We start from the raw sequence: 24,620 nt of genomic DNA on the forward strand, positions 1-24,620 counted from the left end.
GAGAGAGAGAGAGAGAGAGAGAGAGAGAGAGAGAGAGAAGAAGAAGAAGAAGAAGAAGAAGAAGAGGAGGAGGAGGAGGAGGAGGAGGAGGAGGAGGAGGAGAGAGAGAGAGAAGAAGAGATTGATTTATTTTAAGGAAATTTGCTTCAAGTGAATATGGGACAGGCAAGGTTGAAATCTGTTGAACAGACCAGCAGGCTGGAAATTCTGATAAAAGTTGATGTTGGAATATTGAGTCTGAATTCCATAGGGAAGCATGTTGGAAGCTCTAGTGTGGTTTCTTTGTTGTAGTTCTGAAATGAAATCATCCTGCTTCAAGGAAACTCAGTCTTTGTTCTTTAAAGGCCTTTAACAGGTTAAATGATGTCCATCCACATTGTGGAGGATAATCTGCTTTACTCAAATTTTAGTAATATAAGTATTAATTACACCTAAAAGTACCTCTACAGTACCATCTAGGCTGGTGTTTGACCAAATGATTGGACACCATATCCTAGCAAAGTTGACATGTGAAATTAACTATCATACTCCACCTAATATCAATTTGACATCCATACATTTCTCTTAATCTCCAAATGAAAACAATAACAAAGTTACACTTTGTAGCATGATGTAACTATCCTGCTTACTACTTTAAACTCATTAATTACTTCCCCAGAAGAGGATGCTAAGTCCTTAGGTGATACCTATATTTCTCCTGATAACCTGTATCTTAAATATTGTGATGTAGCCCTGGCCTGTGTGGCTAAGTGGCTAGGTGGTTAAGGTGTTGGCTCATGCTTCAAAGGGTCTCAGGTTCCATTCCCACTCAAGGGCATGTGTGGGAGGCAACCAATTGATGTGTCCCTCTCACATCGATGTTTCTCTCTCTCTGTTTCCCAATCCCTCCTTCCCTTCTTCTAAAAATCAGTGGAAAAAATTATCCTCGGGTGAGGATTAAAAAAATTAAAATTAAAAAATAAATACTAAGATGTAAAATTAATATTTATTATCTTATGTGATAAGGGGATAAGAAATTAAATGAGAGGCTGTTGACTCTTTTTTTATTCAAGTTGGAGTTCTGTTCACTTAACCATATGGAATAACCATAAACATGACTTTTGCATACTTAAGTAACATATAAATACTATATATATATAAATGATAGTATATTAGTACTCTCTTCTGAGCTTGATGAAATATTTTGCTTATGTTTATAAATGGATCAACTTATGTGGATCAAGTGAAAATTTAGTAAACTAGTTCACTTTAGGAACATCTTGATCAACTAGCCAACACCACAGCTCATTGCAAATCAGAATATTCTGATTACTCATTTGACTCTCATCTATTAAGGTAACCATGCCCACCTTGCCTCTAGCAATTAAATGCAGCCACTTGGCTCCTGGAATCCTGGGATCCAATGATCCCCATTGCATTTAGGTTTCCTAAGTCAGAGGCAGCAGTTCTCACTCTAATTTATGGCCTACAGAAAAAAGTTACAAAGAAACTTGTACAACTAAGACAATTTAGTAAAATATAATTTGAAAATTAATAACTATTCATTATGTTGTATTTTAAGATTTAAAATAAGACATCAAACTGAAACTATACTTATATGATCCTATATAATAAAACCCTAATATGCAAATTGACCAAACGGTGAAATGACTGTGACACGCACTGACCACCAGGAAGCAGACGCTCAATGCAGGAGCTGCCCCCAGCCTACAGGCCCCAGGCCAGCCAAGGCGGGTGCCAGCTGGGGGCCCCCTGATTGCCCCACCAGTCGCCCCACAGATCGGCCCTGATCACCAGCCAGGCCTAGGGACCCTACCCATGCATGAATTTTGTGCACTGGGCCTCTAGTATTCTATATAATAATCAATAATTCCTATAATAATAAAATATTTAATATTTAAATATTTTGTGTTCTGAAGTGTCATATTTAGCATATGTGTTATCTCCACAGTTTTAAGCCACGTAAATAAACAACATGTCATGAGTGTTAATGGCAAGAATCAAAAAGAATTTCTCACTGGACCACAGAAAATGCCTATTGAAAAGTAGGACACGTCTCCTCTTAGTCTACATTTTTTTAGCCTGCAATCATTTCATATATTTAGTAGGAATGGTTTATGTTGCTAGAATATCATTCCATATAGCTGGAAAACAAAACTTTCTAAAATCACAGGCCATTTTAAAGTAGCATATATTTAATGTTTGCATATAGTATGTAACATTGTTGATTAAAGCAAACAAAACTTTTATGCTTATAATCATTATCTGAAACCATCTTAATTGTCATGCACATTGGCAGTGGGTACCTTATTATGGTTACACAGGGCAGAGACCTTTTCAGTACTTATAAATCACAGAGAGCTAATGTCAGAGTGATATTTCATGGAAGGTGCTGCCACAGGAGAGTCTGACCATATTTCATTTTCAGTAGCAACACCGAATACACTAATCCTCAACACTCCCAAACCACTACCACGCTATTCTATCATCCATTTTCACTAGCAGTCTGTCTGCCTCTATTCTTTGTCCTTCACATGTCCCTCTATTCTCTGTTTCCTCACAAACACTAGCAGATTTTAGCTTACTTACCAGTTTAATTAACATCCATCTATAAAATCACTACTCAAAATACTTTCAGCTGAAGTTGAGATCACTAAGATTTGAGCAACTTATACCTTTATAAATTATAGTGACATAATAACAATTATTTTTCTAAAATATTTGCTTTTTTTCATATCTAACACTATGTTACTGCCTGTCCTACTTTGCCTAATAAATGGTGAATTTTACTATATGGTAAATTTAGATGAACTACATGAAGTAATGTTAGAACTGATAAATGTATTTGATAATAATGGTAAAGACAATATTACTTTTGATTTATTTTCGCAAATATGGAATAACCATAAACATGACTTTTGCATACTTAACATATAAATACTATATATATAAATGATAGTATATTAGTACTCTCTTCTGAGCTTGATGAAATGGATGCAAATATCTCCTTTACTATTTAAAATAATAAATTATTTCTTATGTATTAAAATTTTGTTTCTTCTATAAATATATAAGGAAACAATTTCCTTTAGTATTCATTTTCCTATGTATCACAAGTTTATAATATATGTAAGATTATAATTCTCATTCAGTTTCAGACATATTGAAATTCCTATTATTCTTCTTCTTTAAATCTGTATATATTTAGAATTTACATATTTAGAACAGTGGTGTTTTGAAATTCAATGAAACTTGCTTTATCAAACTTAGGTGAGTTTTTATAAATATCCCTTATGTATTTAATAAAAAGGTGTACCTTGCAGTTGCTTGGTGCCTTCGCCTATAGGTATCAATTGTGTACAACTGTCTTATTGCATGGTTAAAAATCTATTGTTTGCCAATTTGTATGGGGAAATATATTGTATATGCTTTTGTTTTTTAATTCCTGTTAGAATACTTAATATCTAATTTAAACCAAAATATTTCAGTAAAAAAGTGATGAAAGCCACTTATATTGAATTAAGGAAAGAAGAGAAACTGAGGACATTTTGACTAAGATTTTAGAAATTTATAAAGAAAAAATGAACACTAGTCTATATGTACTTATTTATTTTTCATATTTAAATGTTTTGATTTTCTGCTTATAATTTCCAATGATATCACAAATATTTAATATATATGAACTTTATTAAAATTTTGTGACCTCAAATGGAAATTGAAATGTACAAAACAGAAGTATATATATTTTGTATTGTTTTTCTGAATATATGTCAATGATTATAGTTTGCTAAAAATATTAATAGACTACAAATAATGTATAAAGAAATTTTACAAAAAAGATCTTGCTCCTTCCTTAAGGAAACTAAATTGTTATTTAAATTTAAAATAAGCCACACATCATTCTTGAATTGTGCACAATTACATATATGACATTCTCCATTATAAGTAACCTTAGAGAACAAATGTTATATTGTATCAGAATATACACTGGAAGGTGAGAAAATGTCATACAGTTATTGAAAATGAAAGATCCATATACTTCTCAGGAGCTATTCCTAGACGTGCCTATGCTACTGACATTTGTGTTTTGAGATAATGAATCTTTTCAGTTGTATTTCCACTGTGGGTAATATTTGTAAGTTATTTTTTAATTAAACATTTTTTTCGCAGAGTCAAATTTATACCTGGGAAACAAGAATTTTAATGGTCTTGATCTAAATAATATATTATCAAATAATAATAAGCATTAATAATAAAAATTACAGATATTACTAAAGTGGCTATTTGAAATATTAGAGCTTTTACTTTAAGAGATATTTTAGAAGCTTAGGATTAAAAAAATAGAGTCTCATACACTTTGTATTCTTCTTTTTTGTTAATCTGCCACTCTACTCTCAGTGTATATATAATTGTTGCCTTCCAGAAATTATCTCGTTTTTATTAAAAATATTATTTTCCAATTGACCTTCCCCCAGCCTCCCCTACAAAGGAGACATATGTACTACTATTTATAATACTTTAAAAAATATGCCCTAACCGGTTTGGCTCAGTGGATAGAGCGTCAGCCTGCAAATATACTATTTTCCACCTTAATTTTAAATGCTAACATGTTTATTTATCCACAATATTGCAGTGTGGCCACATTCGGGAGGCAGCTGATCGATGTTTCTCTCTCATCGATGTTTCTAACTCTCTATCCCTCTCCCTTCCTCTCTGTAAAAAATCAATAAAATATATTTTAAAAAAATAAAATAAAAAATAAAAAATAAAAAATCATAATAATAAATTCAAATAAATAAATAAAAATTTAAAAATATACTATTTTCCACCTTAATTTTAAATGCTAACATGTTTATTTATCCACAATATTGCAGTGTGGCCACATTTTTCTTCTCAAGAGTAAAGCTCACATTTATCTGAAGATTAAAAAACAAAAAACAAACAAAACTGGCTTTTTAAATTAAAAATTAATAACTAAAATATCTTGAAAGTCTGTCAAAATATTTTTGAAAGAACACATTCTGTCAGTTATATTTTAAAGTTTATGTGCTCCTTTAGTTTTAAATATGGTCCATTTTGAGGGAAGACTCATTGAGAAAATGAAATCAGTTTTCTGAAACCACATTTCCTGAAGTATCATACGTTTAAATATATATTTCAGTTTTTACATTTTGTGTTGTGGGTTAGAGCTTCTTTTAAAAATATTAATATATGAATTGTAATAAGAGTTTTTAGCATAATTGTCTCAATCCCTTATTGAGTCTCTCTAATGTCTTTATTAATAACATCGATTTTGTAGTCCATTGGGCTGTTTCAAACCATAGCTTAGTCACTTACTAGATGTGTGACATTAAACATATTATCTTATCTATCATTGCCCTAGTCTTTTAACCTATAAAATAAGATTACATACTTAATTTATCCCAGAATGTGAACTGAGGTTTAATTCATAGAGATTTGTGAGATAATCACTTGTAAATCACTTAGAAGAATCCCTAGCTTCATAAGCTATCAATAATCATGCACTGTTTTACTATAAGTTCAGGGGTTTGGTTCTTCCTGTATAGATATAATGAAAATAAGAGACAAAATATAAAACTCAATGATGCTTTTCTTTAATATAATTTGTGATATGATGCTCAGAAATCTTTTTGCTTCTCTCTCTAAATTACAAGGTTGAAATTGACATGTATAGTTTAAATTGTTATGTATCTTAATAAGAAATCCAAATGCTTTACCTTATAATGGAATTTCATTATAATTAACATAGCATAAGAATATATTGAAAGAAACCAATGTCTAGAGTTTCATTAATTCAAGAGTTATTTACAAACACTTAATATGAGCTTGCTATTATGTAGGTGGCATATTAGGTGCTAAGGATACCAAATTGACTAAGATATGATTGCTCCTTTGAAAAGCAATTGCATTCAATCCCAAAGTGGGAAGAAATACTTTCAGAATAATAAAAGAAAAAAATACAGTATTTCTACAGATAATTACTGTTCTACTTATTTTCCCCCAAAATTGTGCTGAAAGATTTGGAATTTTGGATAGTGATTTCTTAGAGAAGGTTGGAATAATGTTGCCAATGAAGTCTTACTTAACCTTCAGCATTTGGTATCTTTCTCTGAACAATCTTGAACACGCCTTCCTTCACATCCTCAGTAGAAAAAAAGAAACTGCTTTGTCTTATCTGTCTCACTAATATGTTAATATTTCTTACCTGTATTAGAGTGTAACAAGTTATGTCACTTGTTTCCACTTTTCATAGGTTCTGAGCTCCTTGACAGCAAGTACTTCATCTCTTTTGTGATTCAGATTATAGCTTTCAAAGTGTATATGGATTATTGTGGGTAATTACACACACACACACACACACACACACACACAGTATAACTGTCTAATGGTGAAGCCAAAATATATGGATGATATGAGAAAAGTGACAAGAGTAAAGGTGCACAAATTAGTGCACTGGGCCCGTAGTATGTTTAATATAAAAGTTCTGTCTTTCAATTTTAAGAGTAAAACTTAGAGCACCTCCTGAAGGTACTATACTTCTAAGGGTACAAAGAAAATGTCTGGGTCAGATGGCATAAGCCTAGACCTCTCATTGAACTCTCATACACATAATTAGGAAATACCTGGTAGTTAAGAATGCATAAATAATAATGCTGACAGTTAAGAAAAGGTGCTACTCACTTTAAAGAAACTTCAGGGATTTCTCATAAATATAGTTCAGATATGATAAGAATTTTAAAGCTGGTTTCAGGGCTAATTTGTCATTGACTGTCATTAAAACATTCCTTTAATATTTAATGGAAAATAACCTTGGAGAACTTAATGAACAATCTATTTAATTTGAAGAGACAGAACACATGGGAAATGATGAAAATATCTAGTGTACATTTTGATGATACAAATCAGCAACATAATTTGCATTGCAGCTGCAGATTATATAGATGCCAGTCTGTGTTGAGGTAAGATGTGAGTGTGTGTGTGTGTGTGTGTGTGTGTGTGTGTGTGTGTGTGTGTGAGTGCTGTGTGAGCAGGGGTGGAGAGAGGATAGCTTGTTCATAACATAATACATCTAGAAATATCCTCTAAATATAGGCAAGGAGCAGGCACAAATAGTAATTGGAAGCTAGACTAAATGCATTTTTTAAAGAAATATATTTTTATTGATTTCAGAAAGGAAGGGAATGAGAGAAATAGAAACAGTATTGATGAAAGAGAATCATTGATCGGCTGCCTCCTGCACACACTCCAATGGGGATCCTGCCCACAACCTGGGCATGTGCCCTGACCAGGAATCAAACCATAATCTCCTGGTTCAAAGGTTCATGCTCAATCACTGAGCCATGCCAGTTGGGCTAAATGCAATTTTTAGTGAACTTTGCATCCTAGCTCCAAAGAAAGAATGAAGTAATGGAGAGGGAAAAAATCACTCCTGAATTTGCTTATAGTTCTGGTTGTCTCCCTTTTCATAAAGGGCTTCCAAATCAATAAATATGCAATGTCATTTTATTTAAATAGCTCCCCTCAAGTCTGGAAAAGTTTAAATAAAGTTATACCATTGAGTTAGGGTAGTAAATAAAATTTCTTCAGTGTTGTTTTGCCCTTAAATACTTGCATTCCCTCTCCCACTTTCCCTCTCCATCCCCCAAAGAAAAAAACACAGAAAAATAAAATTCTCACTAACCCCTTCAATAGGTAGAGAGAAGGAAAGCAAGTTTATATCCTTATTTTGTTGCTCCTATCAGATCATGGAATTTTCTTTCAGGGGAGACATAGATTTAATGAACAGTGAGCTTGATTTTCTATGTAACTGAAATAAAGCACCAAGGATCAACAATAATTTGAAGAAAAACATCCATTTGCCAGAGGTTATACCTCAAAGGAAATGGAGTGTGGCTACACATCCAAGTAGATGGTGTCTAATTTAGAGTTGAACAGTCACCAAAATCTCAGAATGGAGCGCAGAGTCCAGGTGTTCTAACTACCTTTCTAAAAAAGTGTATGGACCACCTCATCATGATGTGATACTCACTGTGGTCGCTCAAACACACATCGCTTTGAAAAACACTCATTTTTCAATATGAAATACCAAGTCCTCATTATATGACTCAGATAAAAACAAACAAAAAATCTTATATATGCTATCAAAATGAACTATAATCCTAGGAAAGAATGCCTGAACTTCTTTGCTTGAGCTGCCATAACAATGTATCATAATCTGAGAAATGTATTGTCTCACGGTTTTGGTGGCTAGAAGTCCAAGATCAAGTTGTCAGCAGATTTATGCTCCCTCTGAAGGTGCTGGTAAAATATTTGTTCCAGACCTCTCTTAAGCTTCTGGTGGTTCCTTGGCTTAGGGCTGCAAAGCTTCACATGGCCTCCCTGTGTGTGTGAGTATCTATGTGTCCAGATTTCCCCTTTTTATAGGGACACGCAGTCATATTGGAATAGGGCCCAACCTAAAGACCTTGTGTTAACCAAAGACACTATTTCCAAGAAAGGTCGCATTCTAAGGAATGTGGGTTAGAATTGAACATCTTAATTTTGGGTTACATAACTGAAACCATAGCACTTCCCAAGCATGAGCAAAATGGGGGAAAAATGCAGGGTAATTATACAAGTGTATTAGAATACATTTAGAAAAATAATGAAGCAGCAGTCTTTTATTTAAAGGGAGTATTTTTATTTTGAGGCAGCAGGGAATAAAATCTAAATGATAAAAGGAAGTAGATTAGGACATTGAAAAATAACAATGTAAACCTTTATTTAAATAAAAATAAGAAAACGTGGCAGAAAATTGAATCTGAAGTAAAGGAAAAACTTGAAATGAAATCTAGAATTCAAATGGGAAAAAAAATAAAAAAAAAAAAACTAAAATGAGATAAGCCCTGGCTGGTGTGGCTCATTTGGGTAGAGTGTTGTCCTTTACACCAAAAGGTTGCTGGTTTGATTCCTGGTGAGGGCAAGTGCCAGAAGCAACTGATCAATGTTTCTCTCTCACATCAATGCTTCTCTCTCTCTCTCTCTCTCTCTCTCTCTCTCTCTCTCTCTCTCTCCCTCCCTCCCTCCCTCCCTTTCTCTCTAAAATCAATTTTTAAAAAAGCAGGTTTTTTAAAAAGAAATAAAAATGAGAGAACTGAGGAACAAGAAAGCAAAATAACACTGTAATAATGAACCTCTGATTAAAAGATCAAAAGAAGAGGAATAGAAAATTGTTCAAATACATAAATGAAGAATACATTCTGTTATACATTCTTAGTCTGCAGATTTACCATGAAATCTGATTTTTCCATTGTGTCCCAATAAAATCAAAGTAAAATAACATTTACATATACATTTCTAAATATAAAATTAAAGATATTTTAATTGACCCAGTTAGAAAATTAAGTTAACTACAGTATATATCGAAAGTTGGTTTTCTATAGACTCTAAAATATAGTAAATAATAAAAGAAAAAGACTTTACATACAGAGTTGAGACCCTTGAATTCACATCTCTTCCTTATTCCATCCAAATGTCTTGTTTTTAGAGCTAACTAGCATTTTGAGTTGAATATGTATGATTTAAAATCTGATTGTTATGCCTTTGCTACTTATACTATTAAATAATATCAAATATGACTGTATATACCTTTATAAAAAGATATTCAAAGACAAATATCCTCTGAAACTCACCTTTTATATTAAAAAAATTAAACATGTTTGTTTCCAAAATGTATCTTTGAGTTAGTTTATTTTTTGCTCTCTTAACTGTTAGCTACTCATCCTTATACCTTCTAAATAAAATAACTCCAAGATCACACCATACATTTTGATTGAACATTTACTTCTTAGCATATTACCTTATTTCAAAGTGTACTGTCCAATATAGCTAACAAGAAATTATGATATATGAAAGCAAATAAAAGCATTAAATATCTCAGATAACAAAATGCTAAGGTGTAAACATCAATCAACTTGAAATATAAACTTTCATTTCTTATAAAAGCTTAATAAAAGGATATGTATGCCTCAATATGAAATCCCCTACAATGAATTACTCCAGACATTAAAGTTCAAAATATTAACTATCATGCATTACTCAGATTTAACAAGAAGGAAATTGGAGATAACCTGGGTCCCTTGAGCAGAACCAGTACCTGGGAATGGCTCTCTCTCTTTGGTGTCTTCTAAATTTTAATCAATCCAACACCAAGTCCTTTATATGTCACTATTTAAAGATTCAAAGCCAAATTAGAATTTCACAAAATCAACCTCAGATTAAACACATTTCAGAATGAAAGAATTCTCAGCAAATTTATCAATTCTTAAATTTCAATTTCCTTTTAATTATTTGGTCAACTGTCTTGTGATGTCTTCTAATCCCCTTTGACCACAGGCTACCCCCCATTTATAGTGAGAAAATATTCCAGCAAAGTAAAGCCTGAATGTTCTTGTAAATTTCTTTTTTTATTTAAATTCTTTATTATTTAAAGTATTACATAAGTCTCCTTTCCCCCCCATTGACCTCTCCCCAGCCGCTCCCTCCTCCCAGTACATGCCCTCACCCCCAACTGTCTGTGTCCATTGTATGCTCATACAAGTCCTTTGGTTGATCTCTTACCTGCCCCCTCCCCTGCCTTCCCTCTTAGGTTGCTTCATCTTTTATCCTTGTGATAGTTACTGCCTTATTGTAATACTTTAGAACAGTGAAATACCCAAGGCCCCACTTTACATTTCAGCTAGAGAATCAATACGGGTCATTAAAGTGATGTTGGTTCTGCCATCTGGGAGGATTTCTCTCTTTCAGTTTTCTTGGATTTGACTCCACTGTTCAAGTGGTTCTTCCTTATCTATTACTAGAGGCCCGGTGCATGGATTCCTGTACGGGTGGGGTCCCTAGCCTGGACTGTGGCCTCTCACAATCCGGGACCCTTCGGGGGATGTCAGACTGCCAGTTTCTGCCTGACCCCCATAGGCTTGCGTGGATTGGGCAGAAACCAGCAGTCTGACATCCCCCAAGGGATGTAGCAGTGCCAAAGCAGCAGGCAGCTGGGAAGCCCCATAGCGCCTGCAGCCACCGCCTCCCAGTAGCTCTGCTGTGGATGTGGAAGAGGCTCCTGCCACAGCAGCTACGCTCGCCAGCCATGAGCCCGGCTTCTGGCTGAATGGTGCTCCTGCTGTGGGAGCACACTGACCACCAGGGAGCAGCTCCTGCATTGAGCGTCTGCCCCCTGGTGGTCAGTGTGCATCATAGTGACCAGTCACCTGGGCGTTCTGGTCATTCCGGTTATTCTGGTGGTTCAGCTAAAATGGTCACTTAGGCTTTTATATATATAAATTCTCCATGACAATATCTTAGGTAGGTGCTGAGGTATATTAAACATTTAGAGACTTCTTCCTACTGCTACATATTTGGAGGTCTAAACAGTTTATTAAAGGCTTGAATTATTAAAAAATCCATAATTTCTATGATGGTACAATAGCTTCAAAAATTTAAGAGTTTTCTGATCATTTCTTTTTCCATACAGTTCCTTATGTCAATATAAATTAACAATTACCAGGTACTTTTTATCACAAGGAAGTATAAAAAATACTAAAATAGCTAAATATCCTCTATATATTAAGAGGTTTATCATTCTCAATTCTTTCATTGGCAACATATTTAAAATAGAACACTACAAGCGGAGTAAGTCTCATTAGCTTCAGGAAGGTAGAGGACTATCATGATCTATTCAAGTCCTTTGTTGCACTACATATACTTATTGAAAGAAGAGGTAGACAGAATTACTCTATTAACTATGGACAGAGCAAGTGAAACAAATTAAGTACTGCATGTAGGCACAAAAGGTTTGATTTGACAATAGAAATAGGATTTTAACTAGACACATGAAACTTCGAAATATAAAACTGCACGTGACTAAAAACTTCTAGAAGAAGTCTTTCAGGTTTCATTCCTCTCTTGAATTAGGAACTGAGTTTTGTTCTGGAACTGCCTCAAAAAGAAATTTAAATATTTTAAACCAAGACCTATCCTCTAAAAGTTTGATGGTTTGATCATTGTACCATGCATTAAACCAGGAATTATGTTAGTCAGTGTCAGGAAGGAGACAGTCTGCATACTCATCTTGACATTTCTGTCATGAATTTGCCTGAGAACACTTATCTTTAAATCTATTAGGGTATCATTTCTGTTCGTTTTAAGTCTTATATTTTGCATTCTCTGACCCTTTGAAATTTTCCAAGTCTTATTATTCTCTCTATTATCATAAATTTTATTCACTCCTACATGGGTAAATTTATCTCCACCAATGACCTCAACTTGTATAATTTTAAGCATATGAATTACATATTATTTCAATCCAGAGCATGTTCATGACCTCAGATCTCTCCAACAGCCTATAATACAATTTCTATTCTGAAATTCTTTAACTGCACAAATTCAATGTTTCAAATATTTAACTCCTCATCTTCCCCCTTCAAATTTTCTCTTTCACCAGAATTCCCACTATCCATGAAAGGAGTCACAATCCAGAGTCCTTCCAACATGAAGTTGGTGTTACTTCTCAATTTCTTTTTAGCACTCCTTTTATTCAACCAGTAATGACATTTCATTGAATACTAGAGGCCCGATGCATGAAATTCATGCACATTAAAAGGGAATTAATTAGAGGAAGTATTTTAATATTGCTATTTGCCCTTTCTCTATAATAGAAGTGCCAGAAATGAAAGAAAATTAGTAAAATGTATATGAAAATCTTCCTCCTGTCAGAGTTTGGGGCTCACTGCAGGACCCAGAATCAAGTCCCCGCCCACCCGCGGCACCTCAAAATCACGCGAGACCCAGACTCAGCTGGCCCCACACTTGTCAAGCCCTGCCAGGTGGGGGATGCAGCTTCAGGTCCCCTGGCCTGGCGCCAGGCAGGGGGCATAGCCTCAGGTCCCCCAGCCCGGCACCAGGATGGGGGCACAGCCTCAGGTCCCCCGGTGGGGGATGCAGCCTCAGGGCCCCTGTCAAGCCCCACCAGGTGGGGGGAAGAGCCTCAGGTCCCCCATCAAGCCCAGCTGAGTAGGGGATGCAGACTCAGGTCCCCCAGTGCATGGCACCAGGGCGGGGAACTCGGCCAGAGGTCCCCTGTCAAGCCCTGCTGGACAGGGGGCATGGCCTGAGGTCCCCTGGCCTGGAACTGGGGTTGAGGGCATGGCCTGAGGTCCCCTGTTAAGGCCCACCATGCGGGGGCAGGGTGTAGCCTCAGATCCCCCCGCCCTGGCCCGGCACCATGCAGCCTCAGGTCCCTGCTGATTGCTCAATATGGCTCGTTACGGGAACCCTTCCACCTCTGTGGGTGCAACTATCTTGTGTTACAGGAACCCTGCCTCTGCTGTGGGTGCATCCATCTTGTGATGATGTGAGGGTTAATTTGCATATTACTGCATTATTATATAGGATGGATGCATGCAATCCTCAGATAGTGCACGGCCAATCAAATCTCCGAATCTCAACCAAACTGCAAAGAAACACGTCATATACAAATTGGGTGATTTTAAGATATTTTAAAATTAGATCATTCACAAAGATGTGGGTAGAAAAACAAACAAAAAATAAATAGCATAGCCACTCCAAAACCAGAAAGAGCAAGATGTCAGTCCTCCTCTTGTGTCTGAAAAGAAGAGGGGAGTGACAGAACTTGGACAATTAGCATTTTACTTTATAGGTTTCAGGGAAAACAAGAACTATGACTTTTGGTTAAGGAACACAGTCAGGCCACTGAGACACCACAGGGGAAATCTAAAGAATAAACACTGTGCTCTTGCTTTCCATTGGCTGAATAAAGGAGTCCATTAATTCAATTCAGACTCTCAGGCCAAACAAAAGGATAAGGAAAGATAAAAAGTTATTTGAAGGGATTCATAGACAATACAATCTTCTAAATCATGGGAAAGAGCCTTCATCATACTTTCAAAAGGACTTCAAAATTGCTTTGCCAGACTCCACTTCTTCCCTTTTTACTGAGGGGAAACGCACTATGATTTTCCCATTGAATACTGTTACTGGGGGTGGGAACAAACATCTTGCTTTAATTCTTAGGTTGTCAAAGTACAAAAAGCCACATGCAGAGTAATGGAAAAGACAGGGTATCATCAAGCATTCCTGGATGCTGACTGAACATGACTTTGGGTTGTATCCTTTGGGAACAGAATGGGTTCTTTGAAACTAAGAGTGATAACCTGTTCTCTTTGTATTTGTTTTATTATGAATCTAATCTAATAAAAGAGAAACATGCACATTGACTGCACCTCTGCTACGCCCGAAGCCACGCCCACCAGCAAATTAGAGCGACTATACGCAAATTAACCCAACCAAGATGGCGACAGGCAGGCACGGAGCTGGAGCAAGCAAGAGGCTTGGTTGCCCCAGTGATAGAGGAAGCCAAGCTTCCTGCCTGCCCTGACCAGCTGTGGGCTCCGCTCAAGGCAACAAAGTTTTAATTATAGAAGATAAATAAATCCCAGATACCTGCTTCCAGCCAGCCTCCACTGGGAGCTTGGGTGGCTGGGGGCCGTGGTGAGCCTGCAAACAGCCATCAGCCCCTCACCTAGGATGGCCAAACCCTCATGGGGTGAGGGTCCCCACTGGGAGGTTAGGCCAACCTGCAAACAGCCATCAGCCCCTCACCCAGACAGGCCAGGCACCCAGCAGGACCCCCCACCCTGAAGCGGGTGTGGCCAGCCTGAAAACGGCCTTCAGCCCCTCACCCAGGATGGCCAGGCACTTTAGTGGGGACCCCCACCCTGAAAGGGGTGTGGCCAGTCTGAAAACGGCCCTCAGCCCCTCACCCAGGCTGGCCAGGCACCCCCGAGGGACTCCCACCCTGATCCGGGACACCCTTCAGGGAAAACCAGCCGGCCCCCATCCATGCACCAGGCCTCTATCCTATATAATAAAAGGGTAATATGCAAATTGACCCTAACAGCAGAACGACTGGGAATGACTGGTCACTATGACACACTGACCACCAGGGGGCAGACGCTCAATGCAGGAGGTACCCCCTGGTGGTCAGTGCGGTCCCACAGGGGAAGCTCTGCTCAGCCACAAGCCAGGCTGACAGCTGCCAGCACAGCGGTGGTGGTGGGAGCCTCTCCCGCCTCCTCAGCAGCGCTAAGGATGTCCGACTACAGCTAGGCCTGCTCCCCGCTGGCAAGTGGACATCCCCTGAGGGCTCCCGGGCTGCCAGAGGGATGTCTGACTGCCAGTTTAGGCCTAATCCCCCGGGGAGCGGGCCTAAGCCAGCAAGTGGTCATCCCCCGAGGGGTCCCAGACTGCAAGAGGGCACTGGGCCTCTAGTAATGAGATAAGAGACTTCAATCAAGAGAAATAATTTATTAAGTGGTTTTGGGAGAACTGGAAGCAATTTAAATAAACATAAACAATCTATGCTTATCACTTAGTAAAATACATGTGCAGACATCTTTAAAAGTTAAATATTTAAATACATTTCTAAAAAAATCCTAAAAGAAAATGGTTATTGTATCTGTGTGGACATAATAGGTATAAATAAATAAATACATATTTTCCATAAAATATAAAAAATGATAATCTAGCTGTAAAATAGTTGACTGAAAATAAGACCCAGCTCTTGCCAGTGTGTCTAAATGGTTAGAGCATTGGCTCACCCACTAAAGTGTGGCAGGTTCCTAAACCTGTCAAGGGCACATACCTGGGTGGCAGGTTTGGCCCTGGTCAGTGGAAAAAATATACTCAGGTGAGGATTAACAAAACTATATAAATAAATATAAATTAAAAAATAAATAATCAAAAATATGACCCATATAGATAGAACTATAATTATAAATAATTATTTAAGTAAGTATTCTATATAATAAAGCGGTAATATGCAAATTGACCATCACACCATCACACAAGATGGCCGCCCCCATGTGGTCAAAAGATGGCCGCCCCATGTGGTCACAAGGTGGCTGCCACAAGATGGCTGGCAGGGGAGGGCACTTGGGAGGAACCAGGCCTGCAGGGAAGGGAGGGCAGTTGGGGGCAACCAGGCCTGCAGGGGAGGGAGGGCAGTTGGGGGGGATGAGCCCTGTAGGAGATGGCAGTTAGCAGTGACCAGGCCTGCAGGGGAGGGCAGTTGGTGGGGACCAGGCCTGCAGGGAAGGGCAGTTGGGGCAACCAGGCCTGCAGGGGAGGGCAGTTAGGGGTGACTGGGCTGGCAGGGGAGGGCAGTTGGGGGCAATCGGGTCGGCAGGGGAGAGTAGTTGGGCATGATCGGGCTGGCAGGGGAGCAGTTAGGCGTCGATCAGGCTGTCAGGGGAGTGGTTATGGGGTGATCAGGCTGGCAGGCAGACTGGTTAGGGGCAATCAGGCAGGCAGGCAGGCGAGCATTTGGGAGCCAGCAGTCCCAGATTGTGAGATGGATGTCTGACTGTCGGTTTAGGCCCGATCCGGGCTTAAACCAGCAGTCGGACATCCCCCGAGTGGTCCCAGATTGGAGAGAGTGCAGGCTGAGCTGAGGGACACCCCCCCCCTCCAGTGCACGAATTTCATGCACCAGGCCTCTAGTATCTAATAAAAAACAGCAAAAGAATATGACAAAATTTTAGCAGAGGTGTAAATGCAAATTTCAAACTAATTCATGACATCTGCCTTTTTGCTTACAGAAACAAATGAAAAAAGTATATGCATGTCAATTTCCTGAGACCAACAAATCTTTTTTCATAATAACCCCTCATTGCTGGTGAAAGTACCGACAGTTTGACAATTCATATACTATTAGTTGTGATGTAATTGCTACTTTATTCTTTTGATCAACCAGTGTGTCAAATGGCTCAAAGTTCATAAAATTTCTAATTTTTCTTACTTACTTACTATTCAAAGTGGTAAGAATTTATTTTTATCAGAATAATTTATAAGAGGAAAAATATTCATGATACAGCTCATGATTCTCTATTAGCAAAATATTGAAATAATTTTAATACTGAATAAGAAAGTGATACCTGTAACTTACTATAAGGCATGAGTACCTTTAAATATCTTTTTATTCAAAATATAATTATCAAGACTACATATGCAACATGGACTATACTATAATATAATAATAGCAACAGTTGTTTATATAATATTGATTACTTAAACTATAAACTTGAGCAATATGTTTTGAGTTGAATGAAAACAAAATCATTCAGGGGTGATTGAAAAATGATCATATTTTTCTTTTATTTGAGGTATGTTACAAGGACAAAATGTATCTTAGTTCTCTTTTTTGTTCTACTTCCCTCTTTCAAAAATCCATGACATTTGGCAGGAACAGAATAAATGAAAACTGAACAGAAAATAATAGGGAAGGAGAAACAAAGTATTCACATTCAAGTTATATGGGTACATGGAGCATTTTTCTCTAGTACTTTCCATCTTGTGTATATTTAGCTTAATGTTCTATGTACAGACTCTTTTGTAAATCCTACCCTCCAAAATGTAACCATATTTACCATGTAATTCTCAGTTCCGTGTAGAAAAAAGATCTGTCAACAATAAAGACTACAGACTAAATAGAGAGAAATAAATCAATTTTAGCTATATTTTCAAAAGCAGCCAGTACAATCTTTTTATAAATTACTATAACTCAAGACAGTAAACCATGCAATAAAAGAAACAGCTAACAATTTTGGTCAGGGAATTGTCTTTTAAAATATGTCTGTGTGAACTCAGTATTTTTTTTGATGCCCAATAAAAGTTATATTTCTTTCACTTATGTGTTCTTTCTTCATTATTGATTGTCTGTCTCAGAGGTGTCATGCCAGTTAAGGTTCTATGAATTTGGGGGTTTACTTTTCATACTTTTTTTCTGAAACTTGGCATGTGTTATGACAGACATGTGCTACTTATTCCATCAAACTTACACTGTATTATTTTAAACTTTAGTGGTCATATTAGTAAAAAGTACACTTTATACTGCTTAATGATTTTGGATATTCATTAAAACCTTCTTTACATAATTGATTAAATGCAAGCATTGCTGACATCTATAAGTGGATCTTTAACTTTATTTTCCTAAAGTTGAAAATCAGACTCATCATTGGCCCCATGACACTACTGAGAGAGATTTTTAAACATTTCTGCCGATTTTATTGACCCAGCTATATTTTGGGATACTCAACATTTATCATAAAAGATGTCAGATTCACTTAATTACTCTGTGTTAATGGTAGTTTCTGCCTATGTCCTTAGTGTTGGATTCAATTCAGAGTCTTATGAGGCTATCATGATTAAAGCCGAATTAGCCTTCCTGGGAAAAGAATTACACATTTTACTTCCTTCTGCCCATTGGACAATTAGGATGCTCCATATATTCACAGATAAATTTTAACAGACTTGATTCCCTTTTTAAGGCACCCCTGTTGAAAAGAAGTTATTAGTTAGGCCTGCTCTTTATACAAATACCTCAAGTGAAAAAGACATGAAGTTGTTATCACTCCTGACCACTTTGCTATATATTCATTTGTAAAATGTCTTTGAAATTTCCTCTGAATAGCTAACTGGAAACAGAGTGCTGAGTAATTATACTTCCCATTTATATAATACAATTTTCAAAGCACTTTAAAAAATCTATATAATTAGAAAATTACATCACATATTTAACCAGGAAAAATAAGTTGTATTTGCCTAATACAACATTTCATTACTAATGACAAACAGAACTATGGCCATAATGTTACTTTCTTGTTCGAAGATATTCTAATATTTTAGGGTAACTTCCCTATCTTAATGCCCTTAACTTTAATTACAACTGCATAATCTTTTACCATGTAAGGGAACTGTCAGTTTCAGGAATTAGAACGTGGATGTCTTTGAGGGGGCATAATTCTATCCACTTCACAACCCATCCTACATTAGTTATCAGAGATACTTTGTCAGGCAATAGATGTCTGCAGGATTTTTTTTTTCATTGAAAGGGCAAACACTCCTGGATTACATATCTTGATATTAGACTCAGGTGGGTTTTTGTTGAAATTCCAAGTACTCGTATCCTAATCCTGATTTATTGAATCAGTTTCTGGAAGTAAAGTCTCAAGGGATAAAAAATTTACCAGGTTCACTAGGTGCAGTAACTAGAAGTTCTGAGAATCAAATCTATTATTCTCCATGTGTTCACTGGCACTCTCACTTAATTCTTGCCCCCAGGTAACACTCAGTCATTTCTCACTTTCACCAGGATCTTGAACTTTATTCCTCTCAGTGTTTACATTCTGAAACTGTGGATTTTTATTGCTTTTGTCTTGGATAACAAACTTTTGAAAATTAGTAGTTTTACTTCCAATATCCTTTTAATATAAATAAAAAGTTAAGAGCCTGGATTCTGAAGATTTCTTGGGTTTGAATCTAAGCACATCTACTTGTACTGTCATCATAGACAAGTAAATTTGCTAATGTTATCGCCTATAAAATTATTAGTATTATTGTACACTCTGACCAAGTGGTATAAATGCCTGAATGTATTTGTGGTTTAACATGTGACAAATCAATTGATAGAAAAATACAATTTGAGAACATCTGACTCTGTTTTACAATAAAAACACTATGAACTAGGACTAAACAGGAGCTTCCTTAACATGATGAAGACTGTTAATGAAAACAGCTAACATTAAACTAAATGGCCAGACTAAAATTTTTATATACCCAAGAAAACTATATCCACTTTTACCACATCGATTCAACATAGTACTGGAAGTTCTAGGTAGAGAAATTAGGCAAGAAAAATAAAATATATACAGTTTTAAAAGAAAAATTAAAAACATCTCTCTTCACAGACGGCACAATCATATATATATATATATATATATATATATATATATATATATATATATATATATATATACACCCTATAGAATACATACACACACAAATTTTGAAATAAGGTTGCAGATACAAAATCAAGATGCTAAAATCACTTTTATTTTTATATAATAGCAGTGAATAATCCAAAAGAAAATGAAGAAATCTATTCCATTAGCAATGGCCTGAAAAATAATAAATTGCTTTAAGAATAAATTTAACCAAGTAGGCTAAAAGCTTATTAACTCAAAGTTTAAAAAGTCATTGCTGAAACAAATGAGAAAACTGAACAAACTCATAGATACAAAGTATGGTGGTTACCAGAGGGGAAAGGGATGAGAGAGGATGAAGAGGGTAGGGGGTCAAATATGTGGTGATTGAAGAGACAAGACTGTGTGGTAAGAACAATGCAATGTACAGATGTTGTATTATGTAATTGGACACCTGGAACTTATATAATCTTATTAACAAGTGTTACCCCAATGGCTTAATTAAATAAATAATAATTGTAAGGCACTGGTGAATGGAAAGATATTTCATGTTTTTGAATTAGAAGACTATTGTTAAGATGACAATACTACTCCAAAACAATATACAGATTTAATGCAATGTCTATCAAAATACCATTGGAATTATTTTTACAGAAATAGAAAAACTCATACTAAAATTCACCCAGAATTCCAAGGGACCTTGAAAAACAAAGAGAAATAAGTTGATGGACTCATTCTTCCTGATTTCAAAACTTAATAAAAAGTAATACTAATTAAAAAGTTGTGGTACTGGCATAAAGGTAGATAATGTAGGCTAATGAAATGGAATAGATACACCAGAATTAAACCTTCATATATGTGGCCCTATCAAGAACATTCAATAGTGAAAGTACAGTTTCTTAGACAAATGCAGGGAAAACTGTGTCTCTACAGAAGACTGAAGTTGGAGGCTTATCTCACATCATATATAGAAATTAAGTCAACATAATCAAACACATAAATTTAAAAACTAAAACTATAATCTTTTTAGCAAACATAGGGGGAAATCTTCATGACCTTGGATTTGATAATTGTTTCCTATGTCCAATCTCATTATTCACAATAGTGAAAGGGAGAAACAACAAAATGCCTCTGGTTGGGTGAACAGATTAACAAAAGGTGATGTATGCACACAATAAAACATTATTCAGCCTTAAAAAGGAATGAAATTCTGATATGCCCTACCTCTTGGATGACCTTGAAAACATTATGAATCAGCCACAAAAGGACAAAAGAGAACTAAACAATTATCACATGATTCTTTCTACATAAGATAACTAGAATAAGCAAATTCAAAGAGATAAAAAATAGAATAGAATTTGCCAGGAGCTGGAGGAGGAATAATAGTTATTGCAAACCGGCCGGTGTGGCTCAGTGGTTGTGCATCCAACCTATGAACCAGGAGGTCATGGTTTGATTCACCATCAGGATACATACCCAAGTTTCGGGCTTGATCCCCAGTATGGGGCGTGAAGGAGGCAGATGATCAATGATTCTCTCTCATTATTGATGTTTTTATCTCTCTCTCCCTCTCCCTTCCTCTCTGAACTTAATAAAAATATTTTTTTAAAGATAGTTGATAGTTATTGCATAATTGGAAAAGAGGTTCTATTTAGAATGATTAAAAAGTTCTAGAAATACATTTGTCCAAACTCATAGATTGTACATTACCAAGAATGAACTGTAATGTAAATGATGGGCTTTGAGTGGTTATGATGTGTCAATATAGGTGCATCAACTGTAACAAATATACCCTTCTGGTGGGGATACTGATGTGAGGGTAGAGAGCATATGAGAAATGTATGTACCTTTTTATTCAATTTTCTGTGAATCTACAACTGCTAAAAACATAAAATTTTAAAATAAATTGAGCAAACCAACAAAATATACTTTTGCCCACAAAATAAGATATATACATTATAGTACCAGAGAAATTAACTTTTACATTTTAACTTTTCTCTCTCTAAATTAAAAATGCAGAAATTAATCATATTGCCTTTTGTGATAATTTAGAAACTTTGGAATGGCATGAGAAGTCATACCAAAAATAATTTTTAAAAATATACTCCACTGAGCAGAACTGTACACATATTACATATACATAAGTGTCAATTTGTGAAAAGAGATTAAAATAGTTTGATTTACATAATGTAAAATAATCCATGAGGGACATTGTAATACTTTTATTTCTGTGAATTTTGTGTACTGAAGCATGAAAATTGACCTGGAATGCGTGCTGTTCCTCTGGGCAGGATGATTCCTGGGTCCTTGTCCGGTGGAGTCAAAGAATGAAACCATGGACAAAAAGTGTTATAGTAATAAATGAGAATTTATTGAGAAACAAGCACAGAATCCCACGTGGCGGTGAGGGGTGGGGAGGCGAGTCCTACTAAGTCCCTTTTTCCATGGTTTATAAAGGCGGCAGTTTTTTGTGTCCTGATATTCCCTCTGATTGGTCACTATAGCAACTCCAGAGCTCAAACCTCACCTCAGGTATGTGAGATTCTCCTATTCTTCTTCCTTATTGTTTCCCTATTCCCTTTGGGCTTTCCTCTTCCCTCTTCCTTCCCTTTATCGGTAAATGTGTACCTTCAGCAGCTCCCAGCTCCCTTATTCTATGGAAAAGTACCTTCTGCAGCTCTGTAGCCCTGTGCTTTTCCATGGACACCTTAATTCCTAAAATTTTTCAAACCTGCCTATTTTACCCTTAAAAATTCCTTTCAGTACCATTGCAGTGATATGTGGAACAAATTTAATATTGCTGACTAATTTTAATAATAGAAGATGTTTTCCCTGAAGGTTAAAATGAAAAGAAAATGAACTAATTTTATTTCTCTATCAAAGGAAAAGTAGGCACTTAGTTTAAGCATTTAGTTTTAAAGCCTATGATTCATGTTGTAATTAAAATAAAAGTAGTATAAGATTTATTGTTTTTAATAGAGATTAGTTTTTAGAAAATATGTTATATGGTTTAAATTTAAAAATTTTTTTAAGATGCTGGTCTCACATTTCATTATCTTGAACCATAGCCTTTAGTTGAGAATTTAATTAAATGCCTAGTAACTCCTAATGTAACAGTCAGTTCACAACATGACAGTCTCCATGGAAACCAAACAGCAAGATATAGATGTAGTAACATAGGCTAATATGTTGTATTTTAAGTGTTGGTGTTCCAAGTAGCAACAAAGCATAGTTTTCTAAAAACATGTGTGATGCTGTCAATTTAATATTTAAATGGAAAGATCAAATAACTTATTTTATAAGATCCACTAGAGGCCCGGTGCACAAAAATTTGTGCACTCGGGGGGAAGGGGGGGTCCCTCAGCCCGGCCTGTGCCCTCTCGCAGTCTGGGACCCCTCGGGAGATAACGACCTGCTGGCTTAGGCCTGCTCCTGGGTGGCAGAGGGCAGGCCCAATCCCTAGGTGCAGCCCCTGGTCGGGCTCAGAGCAGGGCTGATTGGGGAGTTGGGGCGCCGCCCCCTGTCATGCACAGAGCAGGGCGGATTGGGAGGTTGCGATGCCACCCTCAGTCACGCTCAGGGTAGGGCTGATTGGGGGATTGGGGCACCACCCCCTATCACACTCAAGGCAGGGTCAATGGGGAGGTTGCGGCGCCACCCCCTGTGATGCACAGAGCAGGGCTAATCAGGGGGTTGGGGCACTGCCCCCCCCGTCATGCACAGAGCAGGGCCCATCAGGGGGTTGGGGAGCTCCCCCCTGTCATGCACAGAGTAGGGCCAATAGGGGAGTTAGGGCACCGCCCCCTGTCACACACACAGCAGGGCAGATCAGGGGTTGGGACGCCACACCCTGTCACACACAGAGCCGCAGGGCGATCAGGGGGTTTGGGCGCTGCACCCTGTCATGCTGATCTGGTGCCAGGAGGCCTCACGGCTCCGCTGATCCTGGTGCTGGGAGGCATATTACCCTTTTACTATATAGGATAGAGGCCTGGGGGCCGGCTGGTTTGCCCTGAAGGGTGACCTGGATCAGGGTGGGGGTCCCCACTGGGGTGCCTGGCCAGTCTGGATGAGGTGATGATGGCTGTTTGCAGCTGGTCACACACCCTTCAGGGTGGGGGTCCCCATTGGGGTGCCTGGCCAGTCTGGGTGAGGGGCTGAGGGCTGCCTTAAGGCTGGCAATTGACTGAAGCTCCCAACCACTCCTTGTTTTCTTTTCTTTTTTTCTTCTGGGCCAGCTTTAGCTCTGGCTCTAGCTCTGAGGCTTCCGCTGCTGGTTTGTTTGCCGTTCTATAATCAAAACAATGTATAACTTCAGCTCTGAGATCCCAGCCAGCTATATTTGTTAGAATGTTTCAAACTGCCAGCTCAGAGGCCAGCAAGTCAGGCGGGGAACGTTGGAGTCTGCAGTCACTGGAGCAAGCAAGCCTCATGTTCGCTTCCAGCTGCCTGGCTGCCGGCCGCCATCTTGGCTGACAGTTAATTTGCATAAGGATATGCTGATTAGCCAATGGGAAGGGTAGCGGTCGTACGCCAATTACCATTTTTCTCTTTTATTAGTGTAGATTTCTGTCAAGTATAAAATAATTTACATTGGTCATTATTTTGAAAACCACTTATCTACTAATATGAAGGAAGCTACACAGTTAAATTATCTACAATCCCTGGTTTCAAGAAAAGTCAAGAATGAGAGAACAACAAACAAAAATTATAATATGAATATATAATTTTAATGTAATTATGTGATGCTAATGCTGAAGACAGTGAGAAAAATAACATACTGTGCAC

The 24,620-nt window shown here is 37.1% G+C and overlaps 1 protein-coding gene across 1 annotated transcript in view; it reads left to right on the forward strand.

The window, feature by feature from the left end:
* The window catches only part of LOC111827403 (TCF3 fusion partner-like), a 92,487-nt gene that overhangs the window by 41,583 nt on the left and 26,284 nt on the right, over positions 1 to 24,620 (forward strand). The gene's annotated exons all lie outside the window — the stretch shown is intronic.

This window comes from Myotis lucifugus, unplaced genomic scaffold (assembly GCF_000147115.1).
Source record: "Myotis lucifugus unplaced genomic scaffold, Myoluc2.0 scaffold_159, whole genome shotgun sequence".
In the NCBI taxonomy this organism is placed as follows: domain Eukaryota; kingdom Metazoa; phylum Chordata; class Mammalia; order Chiroptera; family Vespertilionidae; genus Myotis; species Myotis lucifugus.